This window comes from Triticum urartu, chromosome 3A (genome assembly GCF_056163025.1).
Source record: "Triticum urartu cultivar PI428250 chromosome 3A, HENAU_Tu73, whole genome shotgun sequence".
NCBI lineage: Eukaryota > Viridiplantae > Streptophyta > Magnoliopsida > Poales > Poaceae > Triticum > Triticum urartu.
Genome location: NC_141875.1, coordinates 698,596,766 through 698,624,514, shown reverse-complemented (window position 1 = coordinate 698,624,514; position 27,749 = coordinate 698,596,766). Strand labels below are relative to the sequence as shown.

Below are 27,749 nucleotides of genomic sequence, written 5' to 3'. Positions count from 1 at the left end.
CATAACTAGCTACCCTAACTATTACAGAGATTCCCTCCTGGGTGTGAAACACAGAAGAAAGTGATGATAGTTAAGCCGATCACATCCCAGATCTTTGGGTGTGAAACTTTTTCTTCGCGTGTGTCCCTTTGCATTGTAGCCATGGAAAATCTTCATCATTTAACGGGATGCTCGGGTCAATATTCACTGTGAATGGAGCAATTTCATCAAACTTTTCATAATCTTCTGACTTGTCTGTCTTTTCATCCACTCCCACGATGTTTCTCTTCCCAGAAAGAACTATGTGCCGCTTTGGCTCATCGTACGATGCATTCGCTTCCTTATCTTTTCTTTTTCTTGGCTTGGTAGACATGTCCTTCACATAGAAAACCTGTGCCACATCATTGGCTAGGACGAATGGTTCGTCTGCATACGCAAGATTGTTGAGATCCGCTGTTGTCATTCCGTACTACGGGTCTTCCGTTACCCCGCCTCGTGTCATATTGACCCATTTGCACCGAAACAAAGGGACCTTCAAACCACGTCGATAGTCAAGTTCCCATATGTCCTGTATATAACCATAATATGTTTCCTTTCCCGTCTTGGTTTCTGCATCAAAGCGGACACCACTGTTTTGGTTGGTGCTCTTCTTATCTTGGGCGATCGTGTAAAATGTTTTACCATTTATCTCGTACCCTTTGAAAGTCATTATATTCGAAGATGGTAACTGGGACAACAAGTACAGGTCATCTTCAATAGAGGTGTCATGCATGGTACGTGCTTGCAACCAGCTGGCGAAACTCCTGGTTTGTTCATGTGTAATCCAGTCATCAGACCGCTCCGGGTGTTTGGAGCGTAGCAAATTCTTGTGTTCATCCATATACGGAGCCACCAAGGCGGAATTCTGTAGAACTGTGTAGTGTGCTTCAGTGAGAGAATGTCCGTCCATACATATTATTTGTTCCCCTCCTAGCGTGCCTTTTCCATCCAGTCTGCCCTTATGCCTGAAGGAAATATGCCCTAGAGGCAATAATAAAGTTATTATTTATTTCCTTATATCATGATAAATGTTTATTATTCATGCTAGAATTGTATTAACCGGAAACATAATACATGTGTGAATACATAGACAAACAGAGTGTCACTAGTATGCCTCTACTAGACTAGCTCGTTAATCAAAGATGGTTATGTTTCCTAACCATGAACAAAGTGTTGTTATTTGATTAACGAGGTCACATCATTAGATGAATGATCTGATTGACATGACCCATTCCATTAGCTTAGCACCCGATCGTTTAGTATGTTGCTATTGCTTTCTTCATGACTTATACATGTTCCTATGACTATGAGATTATGCAACTCCCGTTTGCCGGAGGAACACTTTGGATGCTACCAAACGTCACAACGTAAATGGGTGATTATAAAGGAGCATTACAGGTGTCTCCAAAGGTACATGTTGGGTTGGCGTATTTCGAGATTAGGATTTGTCACTTCGATTGTCGGAGAGGTATCTCTGGGCCCTCTCGGTAATGCACATCACTTAAGCCTTGCAAGCATTGCAACTAATGAGTTAGTTGCGGGATGTTGTATTACGGAACGAGTAAAGAGACTTGCCGGTAACGAGATTGAACTAGGTATTGGATACCGACGATCGAATCTCGGGCAAGTAACATACCGATGACAAAGGGAACAACGTATGTTGTTATGCGGTCTGACCGATAAAGATCTTCGTAGAATATGTAGGAACCAATATGGGCATCCAGGTCCCGCTATTGGTTATTGACCAGAGATGTGTCTTAGTCATGTGTACATTGTTCTCTAACCGTAGGGTCCGCACGCTTAACGTTACGATGACAGTTATTATGAGTTTATGCATTTTGATGTACCGAAGGTTGTTCGGAGTCCCGGATGTGATCACGGACATGACGAGGAGTCTCGAAATGGTCGAGACATAAAGATTGATATATTGGAAGCCTATGTTTGGATATCGGAAGTGTTCCGGGTGAAATCGGGATTTTACCGGAGTACCGGGAGGTTACCGGAACCCCCCGGGAGCTAAATGGGCCTTGGTGGGCTTTAGTGGAAAGGAGAAAGGGGCATCCCAAGGGGGCTGCGCACCTCCCCCCTCCCCTAGTCCTATTAGGACTAGGAGAGGTGGCCGGCCCCCCTCTCTCTCTCCCCCCCGAGGAATCCTATTCCAACTAGGATTGGGGGAGGGGGAATCCTACTCCCAGAGGGAGTAGGACTCTCCTGCGCCCTCCTCCTTGGCCGGCCAGCCCTCCCCCTTGGATCCTTTATATACGGTGGCAGGGGGCACCTCTAGACTCACAAGTTGATCATTGAGATCGTTCCTTAGCCGTGTGCGGTGCCCCCTGCCACCATATTCCACCTCGATCATATCGTTGTAGTGCTTAGGCGAAGCCCTGCGTCGGTAGAACATCAAGATCGTCACCACGCCGTCGTGCTGACGGAACTCTTCCCCGATGCTTTGCTGGATCGGAGCCCGGGGATCGTCATCGAGCTGTACGTGTGCTAAGAACTCGGAGGTGCCGGAGTAACGGTGCTTGGATCGGTCGGATCGGGAAGAAGACGTACGACTACTTCCTCTACGTTGTGTGATCGCTTCCGCAGTCGGTCTGCGTTGGTACGTAGGCAACACTCTCCCCTCTCGTTGCTATGCATCACCATGATCTTGCGTGTGCGTAGGAATTTTTTTTAAATTACTACGTTCCCCAATAGTGGCATCAGAGCCTAGGTTTTATGGTTTGATGTTATATGCACGAGTAGAACACAAGTGAGTTGTGGGCGATATAAGTCATACTGCCTACCAGTATGTCATACTTTGGTTCGGTGGTATTGTTGGATGAAGCGGCCCGGACCGACATTACGCGTACACTTACGCGAGACCGGTTTCCCCGACGTGCTTTGCACAAAGGTGACTTGCGGGTGACTGTTTCTCCAACTTTAGTTGAACCGAGTGTGGCTACGCCCGGTCCTTGCGAAGGTTAAAATGGAGTCTATTTGACAAACTATCGTTGTGGTTTTAATGCGTAGGTGATATTGGTTCTTGCTTAAGCCCGTAGCAGCCACGTAAAACTTGCAACAACAAAGTAGAGGACGTCTAACTTGTTTTTGCAGGGCATGTTGTGATGTGATATGGTCAAGACGTGATGAGATATAAGTTGTTGTATGAGATGATCATGTTTTGTTGAAGTTATCAGCAACTGGCAAAATCCATATGGTTGTCTCTCTATTGCATGAGATGCAAGCGTCCAATAATTGCTTTACTTTATCGCTATGCGATAGCAATAGTTGCAAGAGCAATTGTTGGCGAGACGACCACGCGACGACACATTGATATAGATCAAGATGATGGAGATCATGGTGTCATGCCGGTGACGATATAGATCATGACAGTACTTTGGAGATGGAGATCAAAGAAGCAAGATGATGATGGCCATATCATGTCACATATTTTGATTGCATATGATGTTTATCTTTTATACATCTTATTTTTCGCTTTGATTGACGGTAGCATTATAAGATGATCTCTCACTAAATTATCAAGAAGTGTTCTCCCTGAGTATGCACCGTTGCCAAAGTTTGTCGTGCCCAGACACCACGTGATGATCGGGTGTGATAAGCTCTACGTCCATCTACAACGGGTGCAAGCCAGTTTTGCACAAGCAGAATACTCGGGTTATACTTGACGAGCCTAGCATATGCAGATATGGCCTCGGAACAAGGAGACCGAAAGGTCGAGCGTGAATCATATAGTAGATATGATCAACATAACGATGTTCACCATTGAAAACTACTCCATCTCACGTGATGATCGGTTATGGTTTAGTTGATTTGGATCACGTGATCACTTAGAGGATTAGAGGGATGTCTATCTAAGTGGGAGTTCTTAAGTAATATGATTATTTGAACTTTAATTTATCATGAACTTAGTCCTGGTAGTATTAGCATATCTATGTTGTAGATCAATAGCTCGCGTTGTTGCTGTCATATGTTTATTTTGATATGTTCCTAGAGAAAATTGTGTTGAAAATGTTAGTAGCAATGATGCGGATTGGATCCGTGATCTGAGGTTTATCCTCATTGCTGCACAGAAGAATTATGTCCTTGATGCACCGCTAGGTGACAGACCTATTGCAGGAGCAGATGCAGACGTTATGAACGTTTGGCTAGCTCAATATGATGACTACTTGATAGTTTAAGTGCACCATGCTCAATGGCTTAGAATCGGGACTTCAACGACGTTTTGAACATCATGGAGCATATGAGATGTTCCAGGAGTTGAAGTTAATATTTCAAGCAAATACCCGAGTTGAGAGATATGAAGTCTCCAACAAGTTCTATAGCTAAAAGATGGAGGAGAATCGCTCAACTAGTGAGCATGTGCTCAGATTGTCTGGGTACTACAATCGCTTGAATCAAGTGGGAGTTAATCTTCCAGATAAGATAGTGATTGACAGAATTCTCTAGCCACCATCACCAAGTTAGTAGAACTTCGTGATGAACTATAATATGCAAGGGATAACGGAAACAACTCCCAAGCTCTTCGTGATGCTGAAATCAACGAAGGTAGAAATCAAGAAAAAACATCAAGTGTTGATGGTTGACAAGACCACTAGTTTCAAGAAAAGGGCAAAGGGAAGAAAGGGAACTTCAAGAAGAACGGCAAGCAAGTTGCTGCTCAAGTGAAGAAGCCCAAGCCTGATCCTAAGCCTGAGACTAAGTGCTTCTACTGCAAAGGGACTGGTCACTGGAAGTGGAACTGCCCCAAGTATTTGGCGGATAAGAAGGATGGCAAGGTAAACAAAGGTATATTGGATATACGTGTTATTGATGTGTACTTTACTAGTGTTTATAGCAACCCCTCGACATTTGATACTGGTTCAGTTGCTAAGATTAGTAACTCGAAACGGGAGTTGCAGAATAAACAGAGACTAGTTAAGGGTGAAGTGACGATGTGTGTTGGAAGTAGTTCCAACATTGATATGATCATCATCGCACACTCCCTATAATTTCGGGATTAGTGTTGAACCTAAATAAGTGTTATTTGGTGTTTGCGTTGATCATGAATATGATTTGATCATGTTTATTGTAATACGGTTATTCATTTAAGTAAGAGAATAAATTGTTGCTCTGTTTACATGAATAAAACCTTATATGGTTACACACCCAATGAAAATAGTTCATTGGATCTCGATCATAGTGATACACATAATCATAATATTGAACCAAAAGATGCAAAGTTAATAATGATAGTGCAATTTATTTGTGGCACTGCCGTTTAGGTCATATTGGTGTAAAGCGCATGAAGAAACTCCATGCTGATGGGATTCTGGAATCACTTGATTATGAATCACTTGATGCTTGCGAACCATGCCTCATGGGCAAGATGACTAAGACTCTGTTCTCCGGAGCGAGCAACTAACTTATTGGAAATAATACATACTGATGTATGTGGTCCGATGAGTGTTAAGGCTCACGGCAAGTATCGTTATTTTCTGACCTTCACAGATGATTTGAGCAGATATGAGTATATCTACTTGATGAAACATAAGTCTGAAACATTTGAAAAGTTCAAATAATTTCAGGGTGAAGTGGAAAATCATCGTGACAAGAAAATAAGGTTTCTACGATCTGATCACGGAAACAAATATTTGAGTTACGAGTTTGGTCTTCAATTAAAACATTGTGGAATAGTTTCACAAACTCATGCCACCTGGAACACCACAGCATAATGGTGTGTCCAATCGTCATAACCGTACTTTATTGGATATAGTGCAATCTATGATGTATCTTACCGATCTACCACTATCGTTTTGGGGTTATGCATTAGAGACAGCTGCATTCACGTTATATAGGGCACCATCAAAATCCGTTGAGACGACGCCTTATGAACTGTGGTTTGGCAAGAAACCAAAGTTGTCGTTTCTTAAAGTTTGGAGTTGCGATGCTTATGTGAAAAAGTTTCATCTCGATAAGCTCAAACTCAAAATCGGAGAAATATGTCTTCATAGGATACCCAAAGGAGACAGTTGGGTACACCTTCTATCACAGATCCAAAGGCAAGACATTCATTGCTGAGAATGGATACTTTCTAGAGAAGGAGTTTCTCTCGAAAGAAGTGAGTGGGAGGAAAGTAGAGAACTTGATGAGGTAACTGTACCTGCTCCCTTATTGGAAAGTAGTTCATCACAGAAATCTGTTCCTGTGACTACTACACCAATTAGTGAGGAAGCTAATGATGATGATCATGTAACTTCAGATCAAGTTACTACCGAATCTCGTAGGTAAACCAGAGTGAGATCCGCACCAGAGTGGTACGGTAATCCTGTTCTGGAGGTCATGTTACTTGACCATGACGAACCTACGAACTATGAGGAAGCGATGATGAGCCCAGATTCCGCGAAATGGTTTGAGCCCATGAAATCTGAGATATGATCCATGTATGAGAACAAAGTTTGGACTTCGGTTGACTTGCCCAATGTTCGGCAAGCCATTGAGATTAAATGGATCTTCAAGAAGAAGACTGACACTGACGGTAACATTACTGTCTACAAAGCTTGACTTGTCGCAAAGGGTTTTCGACAAGTTCAAGGGGTTGACTACGATGAGACCTTCTCACCCGTAGCGATGCTTAAGTCTGTCCGAATCATGTTAGCAATTGCCGCATTTTATGATTATGAAATTTGGCAGATGGATGTCAAAACTGCATTCCTGAATGGATTTCTGGAAGAAGAGTTGTATATGATGCAACCGGAAGGTTTTGTCGATCCAAAGGGAGCTAACAAAGTGTGCAAGCTCCAGCGATCCATTTATGGACTGGTGCAAGCCTCTCGGAGTTGGAATAAACGCTTTGATAGTGTGATCAAAGCATTTGGTTTTATACAGACTTTCAGAGAAGCCTGTATTTACAAGAAAGTGAGTGGGAGCTCTGTAGCATTTCTGATATTATATGTGGATGACATATTACTGATTGGAAATGACATAGAATTTCTGGATAGCATAAAGGGATACTTGAATAAGAGTTTTTCAATGAAAGACTTCGGTGAAGCTGCTTACATATTGAGCATCAAGATCTATAGAGATAGATCAAGACGCTTGATAAGTTTTTTTCAATAAGTACAAACCTTGACAAGATTTTGAAGTAGTTCAAAATGGAGCAGTCAAAGAAAGAGTTCTTGCCTGTGTTACAAGGTGTGAAATTGAGTAAGACTCAAAGCCCGACCACGGCAGAAGATAGAAAGAGAATGAAAGTCATTCCCTATGCCTCAGCCATAGGTTCTACAAAGTATGTCATGCTGTGTACCGGATCTATTGTATACCCTACACTGATTTGGCAAGGGAGTACAATAGTGATCTAGGAGTAGATCACTGGACAGCGGTCAGAATTATCCTTAGTGAAATAAGGATATGTTTCTCGATTATGGACGTGACAAAAAGGTTCGTCGTAAAGGGTTACGTCGATGCAAGTTTTTGACACTGATCCAGATGATTCTAAGTCTCAATCTGGATATATATTGAAAGTGGGAGCAATTAGCTAGAGTAGCTCCGTGTAGAGCATTGTAGACATAGAACTTGCAAAATACTTACGGATCTGAATGTCACAGACCCATTGACTAAAATTATCTCACAAGAAAAACATGATCACACCTTAGTACTCTTTGGGTGTTAATCACATAGATATGTGAACTAGATTGCTGACTCTAGTAAACCCTTTGAGTGTTGGTCACATGACGATGTGAACTATGGGTGTTAATCACATGGTGATGTGAACTATTGCTGTTAAATCACATGGCGATGTGAACTAGATTATTGACTCTAGTGCAAGTGGGAGACTGAAGGAAATATGCCCTAGAGGCAATAATAAAGTTATTATTTATTTCCTTATATCATGATAAATGTTTATTATTCATGCTAGAATTGTATTAACCGGAAACATAATACATGTGTGAATACATAGACAAACAGAGTGTCACTAGTATGCCTCTACTAGACTAGCTCGTTAATCAAAGATGGTTATGTTTCCTAACCATGAACAAAGTGTTGTTATTTGATTAACGAGGTCACATCATTAGATGAATGATCTGATTGACATGACCCATTTCATTAGCTTAGCACCCGATCGTTTAGTATGTTGCTATTGCTTTCTTCATGACTTATACATGTTCCTATGACTATGAGATTATGCAACTCCTGTTTGCCGGAGGAACACTTTGGATGCTACCAAACATCACAACGTAAATGGGTGATTATAAAGGAGCATTACAGGTGTCTCCAAAGGTACATGTTGGGTTGGCGTATTTCGAGATTAGGATTTGTCACTCCGATTGTCGGAGAGGTATCTCTGGGCCCTCTCGGTAATGCACATCACTTAAGCCTTGCAAGCATTGCAACTAATGAGTTAGTTGCGGGATGTTGTATTACGGAACGAGTAAAGAGACTTGCCAGTAACGAGATTGAACTAGGTATTGGATACCGACGATCGAATCTCGGGCAAGTAACATACCGATGACAAAGGGAACAACGTATGTTGTTATGCGGTCTGACCGATAAAGATCTTCGTAGAATATGTAGGAACCAATATGGGCATCTAGGTCCTGCTATTGGTTATTGACCAGAGATGTGTCTCAGTCATGTCTACATTGTTCTCGAACTGTAGGGTCCGCACGCTTAACGTTACGATGACAGTTATTATGAGTTTATGCATTTTGATGTACCGAAGGTTGTTCGGAGTCCTGGATGTGATCACGGACATGACGAGGAGTCTCGAAATGGTCGAGACATAAAGATTGATATATTGGAAGCCTATGTTTGGATATCGGAAGTGTTCCGGGTGAAATCGGGATTTTACCGGAGTACCGGGAGGTTACTGGAACCCCCCGGGAGCTAAATGGGCCTTGGTGGGCTTTAGTGGAAAGGAGAAAGGGGCAGCCCAAGGGGGCTGCGCGCCTCCCCCCTCCCCTAGTCCTATTAGGACTAGGAGAGGTGGCCGGCCCCCCTCTCTCTCTTCCCCCCCCCCGAGGAATCCTATTCCAACTAGGATTGGGGGAGGGGGAATCCTACTCCCAGAGGGAGTAGGACTCTCCTGCGCCCTCCTCCTTGGCCGGCCAGCCCTCCCCCTTGGATCCTTTATATACGGTGGCAGGGGCACCTCTAGACACACAAGTTGATCATTGAGATCGTTCCTTAGCCGTGTGCGGTGCCCCCTGCCACCACCTCGATCATATCGTTGTAGTGCTTAGGCGAAGCCCTGCGTCGGTAGAACATCAAGATCGTCACCACGCCGTCGTGCTGACGGAACTCTTCCCCGACGCTTTGCTGGATCGGAGCCCGGGGATCGTCATCGAGCTGTACGTGTGCTAAGAACTCGGAGGTGCCGGAGTAACGGTGCTTGGATCGGTCAGATCGGGAAGAAGACGTACGACTACTTCCTCTACATTGTGTGATCGCTTCCGCAGTCGGTCTGCGTTGGTACGTAGGCAACACTCTCCCCTCTCGTTGCTATGCATCACCATGATCTTGCGTGTGCGTAGGAAATTTTTTGAAATTACTACGTTCCCCAACAATGCCGTGATTCAGGAACACCAATCGGCTTAAGGTCAGGAATAAAGTCAATACAAAACTCAATGACCTCCTCATTTTGATGGCCCTTGGAGATGCTTCCTTATGGCCTAGCACGGTTATGAACATATTTCTTTAAGACTCCCATGAACCTCTCAAAGGGGAATATATCGTGTAGAAATGTAGGACCCAAAACGTTAATCTCTTCGCATAGGTGAACTAGGACGTGCGTCATGATGTTGAAGAAGGATGGTGGGAACACCAACTCGAAACTGACAAGACATTGCACCAAATCATTCTGTAACCTTGGTATGATTTCTGGATCGATTACCTTCTGAGAGATTGCATTGAGAAATGCACATAGCTTCACAATGGCTAATCGAACGTTTTCCGGTAGAAGCCCCCTCAATGCAACCGGAAGCAGTTGCGTCATAATCACGTGGCAGTCCTGAGACTTTAGGTTCTGGAACTTTTTCTCTGCCATGTTTATTATTCCCTTTATATTCGACGAGAAGCCAGACGGTACCTTAATACTGAGCAGGCATTCAAAGAAGATTTCCTTCTCTTCTTTGGTAAGAGCGTAGCTTGCATGACCCTGATGTATGCCGTGTTTTCCGTGCATACGTTGCTGGTCCTCCCGTGCCTCAGGTGTATCTTTTGTCTTCCCATACACGCCCAAGAAGCCAAGCAGGGTCACACTAAGATTCTTCGTCACGTGCATCACGTCGATTGCGGAGCGGACCTCGAGGTCTTTCCAATAGGGCAGGTCCCAAAATATAGATTTCTTCTTCCACATGGGTGCGCGTCCGTCAGCGTCATTCGGAACAGGTTGTCCACCAGGACCCTTTCCAAAGACCACCTTCAAATCCTTGACCATATCATGTACATCAACACCAGTACGGTGGCGAGGCTTCGTCGGGTGATCCGCCTCACCTTTGAAATGCTTGCCTTTCTTTCTTACGGGATGCCTGCTCGGAAGAAATCGACGATGTCCCAGGTACACATTCTTAGTAGCCAAATATATACTGTCGGTATCGTCCAAACAGTGCGTGCATGCGCGGTATCCCTTGTTTGTCTGTCCTGAAAGGTTACTGAGAGCAGGCCAATCATTGATGGTCACGAACAGCAACGCCTTTAGGTCAAATTCTTCCCCCATGTGCTCATCGCACACACGTACACCTGTTTCATTCCACAGTTGTAAGAGTTCTTCAACTAATGGCCTTAGGTACACATCAATGTCGTTGCCGGGTTGCTTAGGGCCTTGGATGAGCACTGGCATCATAATGAACTTCCGCTTCATGCACAACCAAGGAGGAAGGTTATACAAACATAGAGTCACAGGCCAGGTGCTATGGTTGCTGCTCTGCTCCCCAAAAGGATTAATGCCATCTGCGCTTAGACCAAACCATACGCTCCTTGCGTCATCTGCAAACTCCTTCCCGTACTTTCTTTCGATTTTTCTCCACTGCGACCCGTCAGCGGGTACTCTCAACTTTCCGTCTTTCTTACGGTCTTCTCTGTGCCATCGCATCGCCTTGGCATGCTCTTTGTTTTGGAACAAACGTTTCAACCGTGGTATTATAGGAGCATACCACATCACCTTGGCAGGAATCTTCTTCCTGGGGCGCCGGCCCTCGACATCACCAGGGTCATCGCGGCAGATCTTATAGCGCAATGCACCACATACCGGGCAAGCGTTCAAATCCTCGTACTCACCGCGGTAGAGGATGCAATCATTAGGGCATGCATGTATCTTCTGCACCTCTAACCCTAGAGGGCAGACAACCTTCTTTGCTTCGTACGTACTCTCGGGCAATTCGTTGTCCTTTGGAAGCATATCCTTTATCATTACCAGCAACTTTCCAAATCCCTTGTCAGATACACCATTCTCTGCCTTCCATTGCAGCAATTCCAGTGTGGTGCCCAGCTTTTTCTTGTCACCTACGCAATTCGGGTACAACAATTTTTTGTGATCCTCTAACATGCGCTGCAACTTCTTCTTCTCCAAATCACTTGCGCAGTTTCTCTTTGCATCAGCAATGGCCCGACCTAGATCATCAACGGGCTCATCTGATGCCTCTTCTTCAGCTTCTTCCCGCATTGCCGGCTCAGCTTCTTCCCGCATTACCGGCTCAGCTTCTTCCCCCATTGTTGTATCATCGTATTCAGGGAACCCATGGCCAGGATAGCTGTCGTTGTCCTCTTCTTCTTCATTGTCTTCCATCATAACCCCTCTTTCTCCGTGTTTGGTCCAAACATTATAATGGGGCATGAAATCGGACTTAAACAGGTGGACGTGTATGGTTCTTGACGTAGAGTAATTGTTACCATTCTTACAGCGAGCACATGGACAAGGCATAAAACCATCCGCCCGCTTGTTTGCCTCAGCCGCAAGCAGAAAAGCATGCACGCCCTCAACGAACTGGGGAGAGCATCGGTCATCGTACATCCATTGCCGGCTCATCTTCATTACACAACACCGAATAGACCAAATTAATACAAGTTCATACAATTAATACAAGTCCATACATAAAGTTCATACAACACTTAAATGCAACAAACAAATAACTCTCTAGCTAAAGCATTTAAATGCAACAACAAATACGATCAAGATCGCAACTAAGGTAACAATGGATCCAACAGCATAATGATACCAAGCCTCACTATCGATGGCATATCTTCTAATCTTTCTAATCTTCAAGCGCATTTTCTCCATCTTGATCTTGTGATCATCGACGACATCGGCAACATGCAACTCCAATTCCATCTTCTCCCCCTCAATTCTTTTCAATTTTTCTTTCAAGTACTCGTTTTCTCTTTCAACTAAATTTAACCTCTCGGCAATAGGGTCAGTTGGAATTTCCGGTTCACATACCTCCTAGAAAAAATTTCTATGTCAACTTGATGGGCATAATTTGTCATAAACACGAAATGCAACTAGTTTTAAAAGAGAATATGCATACCACATCCGAATCATAACAAGGACTAGGGCCGACGGGGACGGATATCAAAACCATGGCACTATATGTATAACAAACAACGTACGGGTAAGATAATTATATGAGTAACTATATATCCAAATCACACAAACATCAATTTTTATATAAAATTTCATGAACAAGAGGCTCACCACAAGGTGGTGCCGGCGACGGGACGGTGCGGGCGATCGACGGTGGCTACGATGGAGATTTAGAAGGCACTAAGTAAACCACACCTACATATGCAAACTAAGTGTTATTTTTGACCTCAAATTGCATATAAATCAAATACTAGCACATATATATATCCTCCCAAATTATTAAACTCACAAATTAATCACTATATGAACCAATGCAAGAGCTAATCTAGCAATGAGAGATGAAAGGACAAAGTTGCTAACCTTTGTGATCATTTGAATGGATGAGGGCCTTCAAATCTTGACAAATTTTGGGCAAATTTTGTGATGAACTCGAGAGGAAGAAGGGAAAAACAGAGGAGAGGGAGAGGGGAAAGGGGAAGAACAGAGTGCTGGTGGGCGAAGGGTTTTATAGGACGACCATTAGTACCGGTTCGTGACACGAACCGGTACTAAAGGGGCTGGAGGGGCCCCAGTCTGACAACATCCTGCCACCACTCTCATTAGTACCGGTTCGTGGCACGAACCGGTGCTAAAGGTCGTCCACGAACCGGTACTAATGAAAGTGGCCCGGCTAGCTGTTGGAACCGGCACTAATGTATACATTAGTGCCGGCTCAAATACAAACCGGCACTAATGTGCTTCACGTTTGACCCTTTTTCTACTAGTGGGTGCAGAGTGGACGGGGAACTGGAAGCTAGGCGCCGCTGCCGCTCACACCGGACGGCGCAAAAGCTTCGGGCGCGAGCTCTCCTGGTCTTGCGGCGCAGCGCACGGCCTCTTCGTCGGCGCTGTCGATGTTGGGGGAGCCCTCGTTGATGGATCCCTCCCAGCCCTGTGTGGCGTGTTTACGGGCCGGTGGCAGGCTATCGTTATCCGCGGGAGTTAAGCACCGTTCGTAGATGCTTTTGCAACACCATCAATGTCTCTGAAACATAGGTCTTGTTGCAATAGTCAACAGTGTTTCTAAAACAAGGCTCTTGCTGCAAAGAGGGATCATGCACGAAGAGATTTGCAACGTCACCAATGTTTCTGAAACAAAACTCTTGTTGCAATAGTCGTTGATATGTTTCTGAAACAAAGCTCTTGTTTCAATAATCACCAACGTGTTTTTGAAACAAAGCTCTTGTTGCAATAGTCACAGACATGTTTCTGAAACAAAGGTCTCGTTGCAATAGCCAATACTCTTGTTGTAAAGAGCGATCGCATGGTGAGCAGCCTAGATCAGACGGCTCGCGAGGCGGCGGATCTTCTAAAAAGATCCACCGGCTGACGCGTAGCGTTTCCCTTGACGAATTATGGTAGTTTTTTGTTAAATACTCGTGGCGAAGAGAACCATGGCTCGTTTGGTGGGCTCGTAGTCGTTTGCTCTTATTTTTCTGTACACTCACGTTGCGTGTGTAAACAAATAAATCTTGTGTGTTGATCAGCTTCTATCTTATATATTCCAGTGTCATCGTCGTTAGCTAATGATCGATGGCTACCATCTCAATTAATGCTGAACGTTGTGTCAAGTAGAGACTTTGTCTTGCTTTGGACTGCAGAGGGATACCAACTGCTTTAGCTGTAGCGCAACCAGCGTTCGGTGCATCTCTGTATCTCTCGTCTTGGAGCTGACAGTAGGCTATAAATGGCCATGGTGAGCACCCAGCGTCTTACACAGACCAACCAGGCATAGCCCATGGCAATGATGGCCAAGTTCGCTCTTGTGCTTGCGTTTCTCGGCTACGTGGCGCCTACATGTGAAGCAGGGTATGGATATCCGAACCTGACACCTCAACGGGTGCCGACGTCTAGCCCCCATCCGCCCGCCCCGACGAGCGACTCGGCGACGGCGAGACCCTTGTGGAGGAGCAGCGGCACTTTGTCGACCGGGTTGCTGTCGAGGAGGAGCAGCGGCACCTTCTTGTCGAACGGGTTGCTTAGTTTGCTTTCGCTTTGCTGCACATTTTTGTGTGTAAACGAATGACGACCCTCATGTGTTTATCATCTTCTCTGAAATGAACTGAAACGAAAGGACCTTGGGTGCGACGAGCGACTATATATCTGGAAAAGAAATTGTTTGTTTTGTTGAGCTACCCAAGATTGTGCGTTATTGGAATAAAGCGCTATGGAGATTGCACTAAGAAATGAAACTAAGGGAAGTCCTAAGAGCATCTCTCGCAGATCATGTAAACACTCATCCCGCAAAAATCATTTAGAGGATCCCACAAAATAATTTTTACACGTTTTCACAGTATGGCATGTGCTTTCGTAGAATAGATGCCGTAAAAATCTTTAATGTCAGACATAGAGCCCATTTGTCAGTAGTTACATTCACAATAGGATCCCTAGAAAATAGCACAAAACACCTTAAAAACAAAATCTAGATTACAATTCGGTCGATACCGCTCCAATGCAAGGCTGCATGATCCGACCGCCTCGACCCTCGAGCTGCTGCTGCTCGTGCGTGCCCGCGCGTCGCCAAGCTCTAGCTACTCTTGCATGCACGCGCGTGGAGCTGCTGCTGCTGCGTGCCGGAGCCTCCTCCGCTGCGCACCCACGCCCTCCGCCGGCCGCCGTCTGCTCGGCCGCGGCTGGAGCAGCCGCCGCCGCCGCTGCTCGTCCACCCTGCTGTTGTGCGCCCACGCCCTCGCCCTCACCTGACCTGCCGCTGCTGCGCGCCCACGGCCGATCTACTAGTGCGCGCCCGCACCCGGGCTTCCAGCTGAGCAATTGTGGGGGTGAACCGGTGGAGGGGATCGAGCTTCAAGACTGTGGGCGGGCACAGGCGGCGTCGAGATGCGGCCGCTTCTCTATTTGGCCGGAATCGAGCTCGGAAGGTCGTGGCACCGGCTGCGAGGGTAGCGGTTGGCGCTGAAATTCCCCTCCCGCCAAGGATAGATGATACTGCAAAAGGAAGGTGAAGTCCCGCACATATAGAGAAATTGAGCTCGCCGATGCGGGGCCCCAAAAATATTTCCGGGAAGGCCGGACTTGGAGGATCTATTCTGGATGGGTATACGGGATGGAGCCCGCAAACAGGCGGTTATTATAGCGGAGGGGCCCGATTTACGGGATCTGCTAGAGATGCTCTAAGATACTCTATATTGTTCCCTTTTTAATTTTTTACAGAAGAGTGATATGTGCACTTGTCCCCTAAGTTAAACAAAATTGCGGTTAGGGTAGTGCATTCATTAGTAGAATTTCTCTCGCGTGATTACTTGTTGGTAGATTTTTTTCCTGAAATTAACAATACTCCTTCTTGTGATCCATATTAATTGTCGCTGATTTAATACAACTTTTTTTTACTAAATCATCGATCGTTAGTATGGATCGGTGGGAGTATTAATATTCCTTGTATGATTGTTTTTCTTGTCCATTAGCCATCTTCTCAACCACTACACAGCTCAATGATGCTTTGCAGACTAGTCTAAAACCAGTCAGACTAAACGTAATCGTCATGGTAGCAAAAATGTTGTTTTGTGATTAGAAGGAGATACTTCATCATTTACTTCCGTCATGTCCATTTACTATCTTGATCTAACACACGATTCATGTTACTTACAATTTAGCAGTGCCAATGAGTATCCCAAATTTATTTGGAAACTAGTTGAGTGGTATTCATCATATGTTGAAGGGACATATCCATGTGGGAGTTCGTTTCATTCCCTGGGAAATATGGAATTGTTGAAATGACTGAGTTTTTAACAAATCATCTACTCATAATTACTTCCAGGTTATCTGTAGACCTATGACTTCCATCCATATATGGTCATCACTCCATCATGTGAACACGCGGACACTTATAGCCTCTGGGTATAGCCAGCTGCAAACAGTTGCGCGGGGTTTACTCAACTAGTTTGATTGGTGAGCTGCTCGTAGATTATGTGGATGAGCTATGCCTGTCTGGGTCCGACCGGTTGTGGTCATGTTTTATTTTAATTTGTATTACTGGCTAATAATCGATGACTTGAACTTTATCTACATTTAATAAAATGGTTGTGTTATCATGTGATGCAGAGGCTGGGATCATCCCCTTTTCGAAATAGAAACTCGGTCTAGTCGGTCCCCAAGCCTTTACACCTATTAGCTATTTCCAATGTAATTCTTCATTTCTTCTAAGATAGCAAAACTAGGCTATGTACACGAAATGCTTGTTCGAAACTGAACCATTCCTCTAGGAAGATTGATCTCGCTGGAATTTCAATCCCATACTTGCCAGACATTCTTATAGAACTGATCCCAATTCCTACCATTCCTACGACGGCCCATGAACTGTCCTAGTAGCTAACTGATTCACCGTGCTGGTTCGCGGGAAAGCGGCAACTCCTTGGAAAAAATCATGTCTCATGTATACTAGCTGCTGAATCAGTGCTCGTTATATAGGGGCTCAAAAGTGGAATGGGCATGCCTACATTTACGACTTGATTATGTACAATTATTAGATGGCCCACCTACCACAGCAGTTCAGCTTTATCATCTCTATTGACTTTATCGAACACTAGTAGTATATTGGGATCTTTATGATGTCGCCTTCCACTCCGGTAACTCTCCCCTTTGGCTACACGAATGCTGCCTAAGGTTTGGCCTTTTGAGAATCTGAGCCAAGTCATGTGCATGCATGGCCGTGGTCAATTTACATCAAACGCAGACCAACACTGACATCCTCATTTATCCGGTCAAAGGACGTGTCCCGCCCTTTAGTTTCAGCTTTTCAGTACCCAAGGTGCTAATTGTTAGGATTTAATTAGTTTCCTTAATTAATTATTTAATCCTCCCTATGTAATGTTGTGTGCGGTTGATTTGGCAACCGTCACGACGCTCCCACGATTGTATAACCGTCCCCGACGGTTGCTCCCGAAACGCTGCCTCATATGTCGGTTTGTAGAGGCGACGTTTCATCTTGTATAAATAGTTGATTGTCAATGGAATAAAGTACACAGTTCGATTCATTTGCTTCTCTCCGATCGCTCTCAAATTCTACTTCGAACACGTTATCAGCATTGCCTCTGCCGAGAGCGACAGAGGAGAGGAACTGAGAAGGAACGAACAAGGAAAAGGTGAGATGCCTCGCCTACCGATGTTCCTTCGCCGCCTGCTGCGGAACGACGACCGTCGCCGCCGCTTCGTAGCACACCACCACCGGCACGGTTTTGGTGAACGCCAGCGTTTCGGCGGTCGGCGGTACCGGCTAGGCCACTTCATTGGCCGCCGCCACGGCACCGGAGGCTACCGTGCGCGCAGCCACGGTACGCCGGCCCGGCACAGGCCGCGCCACCACCGGCGTTTTGGTGCTCTGCGCATGGGTGGGTTATCTGCCCCTTGCACGAGCACGGCTCCACCGCCGGCGTGGACGCTGTTGGGCAGTCGCCCACATCCGTTTTCGGTTTTGGCTCGACCAGCGCCGCGGTCGCCGACGCCAACGCCATGGCGCCGCGCCTTCTGCCTCAGACCCCTGCGGTTGTTGAGATTGAAGGCGACGCCCTCGCCCACGTATCCACGCCGACCGACACCTCCATGTACACCTTCGGCTCCGGCGTGAGGAGCATGACGAGCGCCCTGGCCGCGCCTCCGTCTTCGCCGCGCGCCGATGCCGATGTGCTCCGCCTGCCGTCCCCAACTCCGGACACGCCACCTCCTTCACCGCTCGCAGGCGCTCGCCGCCGCCTTTTGGCCATCAGCCTCCCGCTAGCCAGCCCGCCAGCAGAATCGCCAATGAGCAGCCGCGGCCACCGCGCTGGCACCTGGAGCCTGGCCGCCGGGCTCGCGAACAGCGCCTCCAACGGCGTCGCCCCAGAGACCCTGCTCCCTGGTGGATCCCCGACGAGGAAGAGGGCGGCCGGAACACTGCTCGCCGTTGGTGAGCTCTGCTTTAGTGGTACTAGAGGAAGTCGCATGGTGGTCTCCGCTGTTTCGGTGGAGGATTTGGGGATCGAGAGACTACTTGTTTCCTCTCTCTCCTTATCTCATTGACTCACCGGACAGACTGCATACGTGCCATGTGCATGCGGCACACCAGCAGACTTTCATGTCTATTTAACTAGCAACTTACTTTATTGCTTCGTCAGTACTAGTTCAGCTTATTAGTATGTTAACAGTAGTTCTAGCAGTAATTTACTTCCCGTTGTAGACACTGTTGATTACAGTACAAGTCTTTCAGTACTATGTGTATCACTGAAAATGTGTGATGTAATATATTTCCGTGTGTGCACATGTTGAGATTTATTACATTCACCGTTCGCAATTGAGATTTTAAATCTCTTGCAAATTTACAATGCAAAATTCAAAGTGATTTCCTCAATGGGATCATGAGGTAGAGTGTAGATTTATCTACACCTACTGTTTACGCATACATTTTGTCATTTTGACATTATGATTGCCAATGTGCTCTCCCATGCATTTTAATTAAGTTATGACATAAGGCATTCGAAGTGTGAGTATTTTATACTCCGCTAATACGGCTAGATCTACTCCAAAATTTCTTTTGGAGATTATCTACAACATGCCATACTTAACAATTTGAGATCCACACTAAGGTTTCAAGCCAACTTCTTGAAATTTCCTTTGATTTTGCAAAGTTCATTACAACACTAACCATGATGGTCTTTAATTTACTGACTGTAAATTAATTATCTTTGGTTTACCCATAGAGGTAACATATGGCTATAGAGTTTGAGGCATTCGCCCTCAATGGCAACCACCGCCCTATCTGGACCATGGACATCTTGATTGCTCTTGTGTCTCGCGGGATAATGTGTGCAATCCTGGATTCACCTCTGGTCAGGATAACAACACTAACAGAAAAATTGTGTCTTATATATCATAAGGCATTAGATTCAGATCTCAGCATCTGGTTATTCTGTATCAGGGATTCCTGGGATACAATGAATCTCAAGGGCAAAGGTTTGAATCTTACTTCAACCTTCAATCCAACATCACCAGCTGTGACGAGACCCTATGGGCACGGAGAATGTGATGGTTGATATGCCTCAACCGACATGTTTGGAGACTATGAATAGTCTTTCAATCTCCTGAGTGGTCAATATAATTAATGTCCATTTACGATGTTGTGACAACAACATAAGTATTGTTGTCATCATATATTGTATATCACAATATACTGTATCAGCACTTTGATAAAAATATATTTGTATGTATTCTATATATTTGACAGTGATTTTTATATTGAGAATCTTCATGTCTATATATAGATTTCTACGGGAATCAATCTGATGTAAAATGATATGTGCCTTGTGGACATATGCACCACAAACTCTATACTCAGGGAAGTCCGGTGTTTCCACTCTCATTGAGAGAAACGAGATATTTTAAAATCGCTAGATGCGATGAGGTATTTGTTGGCTCAACTCGAGTCATATTTCCTATCCCTGTGAGTACTCGAGTAACGTTGGGATGCTTCATTGCTTCCCAAGTTTAACTCGTACCCTAAGCTATAGAGATATTCGTCAAAATGGTTTCCATAGCGAAACTTATGCTGACAAGAAAGAGAAATACATTCTCTTTACATATGCAACAAATATGGCAAGCGCATTCTCTATGTATCATCTGGATTGTACTACACATACTACAAAACCCGTAGCACATGTTGCACCCAAGATAGTTTTCCAAAATGTCTTGTACATGAAAAACTTGGCATACTCACCTTGGTCATCGAGACATTGGGTTGAAACCGAAACTATCAGCAATTCCAATAGTTTATGATTACTATGATGCTAAATTCTAACACCATTTGAATTTTATGTGCACTACAAGTGACACAGGGAAGCTAATTTTAAGGCTCGCACACCTTAAAGTCTACGCTGAACCACTCAGACTCCTTGAATGCATCAAGTCGAGGTAAGTGACTCTTCCCAAACCATTGAGTAGACTATTCAGGTATTCCATGGTTCTCAAAGACATATCTACATGATGGTCTTAAGTGTGTGCTTTATTCACACAAAACCATTGGCTCATTATCCTGACATCGATTTCAAGCAAATCGAATGGATAACATTGGAGAATTCTCCTTGAATGCCTTCTCTATGGCCCTAGATTGAAGTTTAGCAATTTGTCCTAATGTCTAGACTCAAAATGGTTTGGTAGAATCCCATTCAAAGAATTGAGCTCATTGCATGATCTTTACTTTGAAATTGCAACTTACCAACTTTACGTTGGAGTCATGTAGTTTTACACGCTCATGACCAAACTGCATAATATTATTCCCCTCTGTCTTTGATACGTGGAAATCTATCAAGTATTTCCTATCTGCGGTAATTCGGTTGCATACCGATATCACCACCCAGCATACATCATTGGCTCCTCAACATATAGTTGGGATCTATGTGAGGAATAACTGTATTACCGTCAATACCTCACGCCCCTCACATGGGGAGTTATTCAAGGCCATTATGCTGATTCAATGAGGAACATTTCCAGGCATTAGGGGGAGAATTCAAGTACCATAAAGAATGCTAGGAAATTAGTGGAATGTTCAACACATTTCTGCCTCAGATCCACGTACTCAAAGATCTGAACCATGCGTTCAGAAGATTTGCAATACATTGCAAATAACCTGCCAGATTCATTTACTGACTATAAAGGTCTTACACAATCCTACAATCCTGCAAAAGTATGCCTGAAAGAGTGGAGGTACCAACAAAATCCACTCCACTCCCCGTTCAAAGCAACAGGGGGAGATGTATGGCAGAAGTACATCAGGATTCAGCTTCTCGCAAGAAAGGATACCAAGGCCTGTGAATCAGTAAATGCAAGTCAACTTCACGTTGGCAGACACCTAATGGGTAGTATACACCCAGTGGATGGGAAACCTCCACAAACCCAGGTCATAGTGCACACAATGACCGGGTCATCGGAATACTCGACTCAGCCGCATTGGGAAATCGCGAGCAGTCACCATGGGTAACGATATTTCCATCAACTCTATATTGACATATAGATTTTGGAGAAACATATAACCAAAAGTCTACAATTGTCGACATACATTTCTCAACTAGATTGCAAAACCTTTCAAATGATTCAGATCCAAAGACCATGGCCATGGCAAAGTGTGAACAACACTCGGACTGAACTCAAGCAATGGGTATAATCTAGGTAGAAATGATCTTGCTCAATAATGGGAAGGTATTCATAAGCAATACCTACACCAGTTTTCTTCTGGAAACGGAATTGAGAACAACGAGGTGATGAAACAAAGAGCAAGTATTGTAGCATAAGGGTTCACGCAGATACCTAACTATTCTCCAGAGGTGGAATCTCTTTCCGATAACTTATATCATTGGCAGTACAAAATCATCTATCTCTGCAGTTGATAGATGTAGTGATTACATATCCATGTGGATCACTAGATTCAGACATATAGGATTGATTCCCGATGGAATCTCAATTCTGAATCGAAATACAAAATGCAACATACATTGTGTAAAAACAGTAAGTCACCATACGACTTATTGTTGTCAGTACAACTGATGTAGTGAGATCCTTATACACAAGGATTACTCCTACAATGATGATTATCCATGTTTGTGAGTCTGCAATGATGACACATGTTATCATCTAAATGACGGAGTTTAAAATGAAGGATTTGGGTAAACCAAAATACCGCTCGTTACTACAAACTGAGCACCTTCATTCATACATTATGGTATACTATGTTGTCTATATCCATAATATATATATTGGAGAAATTCATTGTGGACAAATCTTATCCATCGATAACTCTCATGGTAGTTCATTCTCTAGACGTAGAGAAAGATCTATTTAGACCAAGAGATGATGGAAATGAGATATTGGGACTCAATGTTTCATAATGCCATTGGATCCACCAAACACAATTGGTTGGTACTCAAGAATATCTTTCCATATCTCCAAGGCATGAAACATCTTGTCCTGGTTTTTCAGTTTCACAGAAATGTGAACACCGATATCATTGGATACATCGATCAGATCCCCACAATGTCAGATCGTAGACAAGCTTAGTATTCCTACTAGGTGTGGTAGCCCTCTCATGAAGAGTCTTCGAAACAGACCTCATGGCTACATCCACCAACCATTATCTCAATGATAATGTTTCTTGTGTTGCCCGGATGCAAAGAGGTTACATAATAAGCAATATCACTATATTGCATATCTTGCAAGTCCAATCATGTGATTGATTTGTTCATCGGGTCTCTACCAACTTCTATGTTCCAGAAATGTGTTCATGGAATTGGTAGGTGACGACTTCAAATTTTGCAAGAATCAGGGGGGGTATCTTCCTGAATTGTTCCTGTTCAATGCATCATATTATACTCTTTTTCCCTTCATGAGTTTACTTTACAGGTTCTCATAAAGGTTTTTAATGAGGTAATATCAACATAAGATCATATGTCATACTTTCTGTTTTCCCCACCGGGGTTTTTAGGGAAGTATACACGACATATTTATTGCCCTCTAAATTCTATGGATATACTTCATATCGAGTTAACAGAGGCAATAATCATTATATGTTGGATCATTTTCTCCTTATTTTCCCACAGGGTTTGAAGGAGTTTTACCAACATATCCTACACTACTCCTCATATTTTTCTCACAGGGTTTTTGGAGGAGACTATTCCAAGGATGTTCAATCGCAAGTACAAGGAAGGATTAGGGGGAGTGTTAGGATTTAATTAGTTTCCTTAATTAATTATGTAATCCTCCCTATGTAATGTTGTGTGCGGTTGATTTGGCAACCGTCATGACGCTCCCACGATTGTATAACCGTCCCCGACGGTTGCTCCTGAAACGCTGCCTCCTATGTCGGTTTGTAGAGGCAACGTTTCACCTTGTATAAATAGTTGATTGTCAATGGAATAAAGTACACAGTTCGATTCATTTGCTTCTCTCTCGATCGCTCTCAAATTCTACTTCGAACACTAATTTGTGATCACTGGGTCGCCGTCCTCGGTGAAGCACCATCCATTGAGTTGCTTGGTTGGGAGTTGTTGCTACACTGTGACGAATTTTGGCAGCCATGGAATCCATAACAGGTTTGCGTCCTCATCGATGCACAAACACACTTTCTCTCACTCCTCATATCCGTATAATTGGTCGTGACATGATAAGATTAAGTGGAAAGAAACAATCAAGGTAGGCCGCCATCCCTACGCGACGCAACCCGCACTCGGCTGCAGATGCATCAGTGAGGCGGATGAGCAATGGAGACGTCAGTGAGGGTTTTATCAGAACTTCTTAGGTTATCAAACGGGACCTTCTAGAATTGTTTAGCCATCTCCATGCTGGACAACTACAATTGTTCCGCCTAAATTTTGGTGAGATAATTTTATTACCTAAGGTTAATGAGGATGTAAGGATACAGCAATATATACCTATTTTTCTCCTTAATGTTAGTTTTAAAATTTTCAAGAAAGTTGTGATGATTGGGCTAAACTCGGTGGCTAACATTGTGGTTCGTCCCTCCCAAACTGCGTTCATGCAGGGTAGAAACATCTTAGATGGTGCTGTAATCCTTCATGAAGCAGTCTACGAACTACATCAGAAAAAGTTGAATGGGATAATTCTCAAAATTGACTTCGAAAAAGCGTATGATAAAGTCAATTAGTCTTTTATCCAATACTCTCGAAATGAAAGCTTCTCTGCAGAGTGGCGTGGTCTAATCCATAGATTCATTTCTGGAGGGAGTGTATCCATTAAAGTCAATGATGACGGTTGGCTACTACTTCCAAATGAAAAAAGGATTGAGACAAGGTGACTTGTTATCATCCATCCTATTTAATATAGTAGATTATATGCTAGCTGCCATGATTGAGCGTGCAAAGGTTGATGGCCAAATTGAGGGGGTAGTTAGTCACCTTGTAAATGGTGGACATGCTATCCCTCAATACGCCAACGATACGATTCTCTTTATGGATCATTACTTTGATAAAGCATGAAATCTGAAATTAATTTGTCAGCCTTCGAGCATTTGTCGAGTCTTAAGATAAACTTCCATAAGCGTGAATAGTATTATTTTGGCGAGGCAACAGATGAGGCCCACCTGTACGCTGATTTGTTCGGCTGCGGGCTAGGCCAGTTTTCGATTAGCTACTTAGGGATATTGATACATTATCGACGTCTCACTAATGCTGAATGGAAACATGTCGAGGAGACACTAAAAAAAGGTTATGTAGTTAGAAACGTAAACTGCTATCTCTGGGTGGAAGATTGGTCCTCATAAACTCAATGCTAACTAATATGGAAATGTATATTATTTCCGTCTTTCAATTGCCTAAAGGAGTTTTACATAGATTGGATTATTTCCGATCAAGATTCTACTGACAAGGAGATAACAAAAAGAAGAAATATTGACCGACTAAATGGAGTGTAGTTTGCCGCCCCAAAGATCAAGGACGACTGGGTATTCATGACCTCGAGGTTAAAAATACTGGCCTACTCGGAAAATGGTTGTTTAAGCTACTCACGGAAGATGGTGTATGGCAAACCCTCCTAAGAAGAATATATGTGGGCTCAAAAGCAGTATCTCTAGTTATTGGATGCATGTGGACTCACACTTTTAGGCTGGTCTAATGGCTACGAAGAAACATTTCTTCCGCTATGGAGCCTTTGCCGTGAATTATTTATCAAAGTTTAGGTTCTAGGAGGATAAGTGGCCCCAGGCTGTCTTGAGGTTGTCAAATCCTTTCAAGGGCTAAACCATGGAGTTTGCGTTAAGATTGAAGCGCGAGATGACTGTTGTTTTTGAATGCCGCGATACCAATGATGATGCCCATATAACATTAAGATTGCAGCAATGTCCTTGCTGTCATAGAACTTTGGCCACTATGTTTGGAGCTTGGATTGCTGCCTGAAAAAACTATTAGTTATAGTTTGGTGGCTAGGATGTGGATGAGTTACCATGCACAACGAGGTTACATGTCCCATGGTGTTTAGTTTCTGCTGGAGCTGCAGCGCCATTTTGGATTCTAGGAACAATGATTGGTGCAGTAATATATATTTACCCTGCTGTACCTACTGTTGTTATTTCCTTGAAGTCACATGTTCTTTCTTCTTGGTATGTGTTGCAGAAGAGAAACTTTTACCTCAGAAGCAAACGGAAAGGCTCAAAGTTGCTGTTGGCGGCGGTGTGCAACAGAAATCTTAAACAAGTGATCTTACTTCGGGGTCTGTACTAGCATGGTGATGAAGAGAATTGTTGCTCTTTTCACTGTCTGGTAGTTAGATTTGCTGCATACTTTTGTTTTGTAAACGAACGACTCTCATGTGTTTTATTAGCTTCTGTGAAATGAAATTAAACAAAACGAAGTTGGTGGGGATAGGCTCCTATATATCTGGAAAAAAAGTTTCGTTCATTGAGCAGCCCCAGATTGTGCATTAATTATCTAACTAAAGCGCTATGAAGATTCCACGACGAAAAGGATAATAAGATAAGGTCTAAGATACTCCCTAAGAAGTTACTCAGGGTTGCTGTGAGGAAATTCATCAGCAAGAAAATTAGTTGAGTAGAACTTCTCTCCCATTATCAGTAGTGGGTTAATATTTTTTAGCCTGAAATTATTAATATTTAATATTACTTGTACGATTGTATCTCTGGTCTTGAAGGTAACTGGTAGGCAATAATTGGTTGCCTTCTCGGCCAATACACAGGCCAGCCAGGCACTCAGACTATCAGTGCCCCATCCAGACCCAAGCCTCCACACCCATTTAACTATTTTCCGTGTGTGCTAAAAAAACTAATACAACTACTCCAATAGCACTTAAAGTATTCTCAGTTATCAAAACTGTGCTATGTGCACCAAATGCCCTGAGCATGATCTCGCTGGAAATTGAATGCTGAACTTGCCAGTCATTCTTGCAGAACTGGTCCCGATTCATCTCATTCCTATATGGCCCATGAACTGGCCTTGTTGCTAACTGATTCACCCTCACAGGACATCGTCTACTCATTGGAAAACATCATGTCTCATGTATACTAGCTGCTCCATTAGTGCTCGTTATATAGGTGCTGCAACGTGGAACGGGCATGCCTTACATTTACGACTTGATTCTGTACAATTATTAGATGGTCCACCTACCATAGCAGTTCAACTTCATCATCTTTAGTAACTTTATTTGGCACGTTCGTTCAGAATAGTTAATTGGAATCGAGCAAAAATACATAGAAAAAACAATTAGTGGATTTTGTGCTCCTGGGTGCTCTTGTACCATTTAGTTAAATTGAAAAGCATATTTAAAAATTTATATGCAAGTGGAGCTGATGACCAAGGAGGTTTATATACCACACATAGATGGTGGTTTAGTTTTTAGCATGATCATTGGTACATCGAAAATGTATGTATTCCTTTTGAAGTTTAATTATGTTTTAGTTAATAAACTGATTTTATTTCAGACTAAATAAAAAATATGTGGACTTTCCCTCTTTATGTATGATTTACAAGATTTTCATTGTAAGATAAAAATACAAAAAAATGTTTGAGACAGAACATCCATAGGAGATACCATGTTAATGGGCAAATATCAGGTTGTATATAATCTTCTTGATAAAAATATCCATGTCAACAACCAAGAAGTTATCATACAACTACTCTTATAGGTTGGGCCTAAGCTATCCAATAAAAGGTGAATGGATAAATGTGACCCGCAAAAAAAATAGAGTGACTAAAAGTGCTTGCTCTATATTTTCGCCTCAAAGCTTGTACAAGGGTTGTTAGTTAATATACTTAGTCCCTCCGTTTGGTTTTATTAGTTCACTCGTAGTTTGGGTCAAATTTTAACCATCTTACTAGCAAAATATAAGTTATATGCAAAAAAAATCATATTGTTGAATTCATATAAGTTTCTACTGATACAATCTTTTCCTCACTATCGATGGCATATCTTCTAATCTTTCTAATCTTCAAGCGCATTTTCTCCATCTTGATCTTGTGATCATCGACGACATCGGCAACATGCAACTCCAATTCCATCTTCTCCCCCTCAATTCTTTTCAATTTTTCTTTCAAGTACTCGTTTTCTCTTTCAACTAAATTTAACCTCTCGGCAATAGGGTCAGTTGGAATTTCCGGTTCACATACCTCCTAGAAAAAATTTCTATGTC

General features: G+C 43.5%; 1 pseudogene; it reads right to left on the bottom strand.

Moving 5' to 3' along the window:
- Positions 1-79: 79 nt before the first annotated feature.
- LOC147981791 (uncharacterized) lies at positions 80-12,025 on the bottom strand (annotated as a pseudogene).
- Between the last annotated feature and the right edge of the window lie 15,724 nt (positions 12,026-27,749).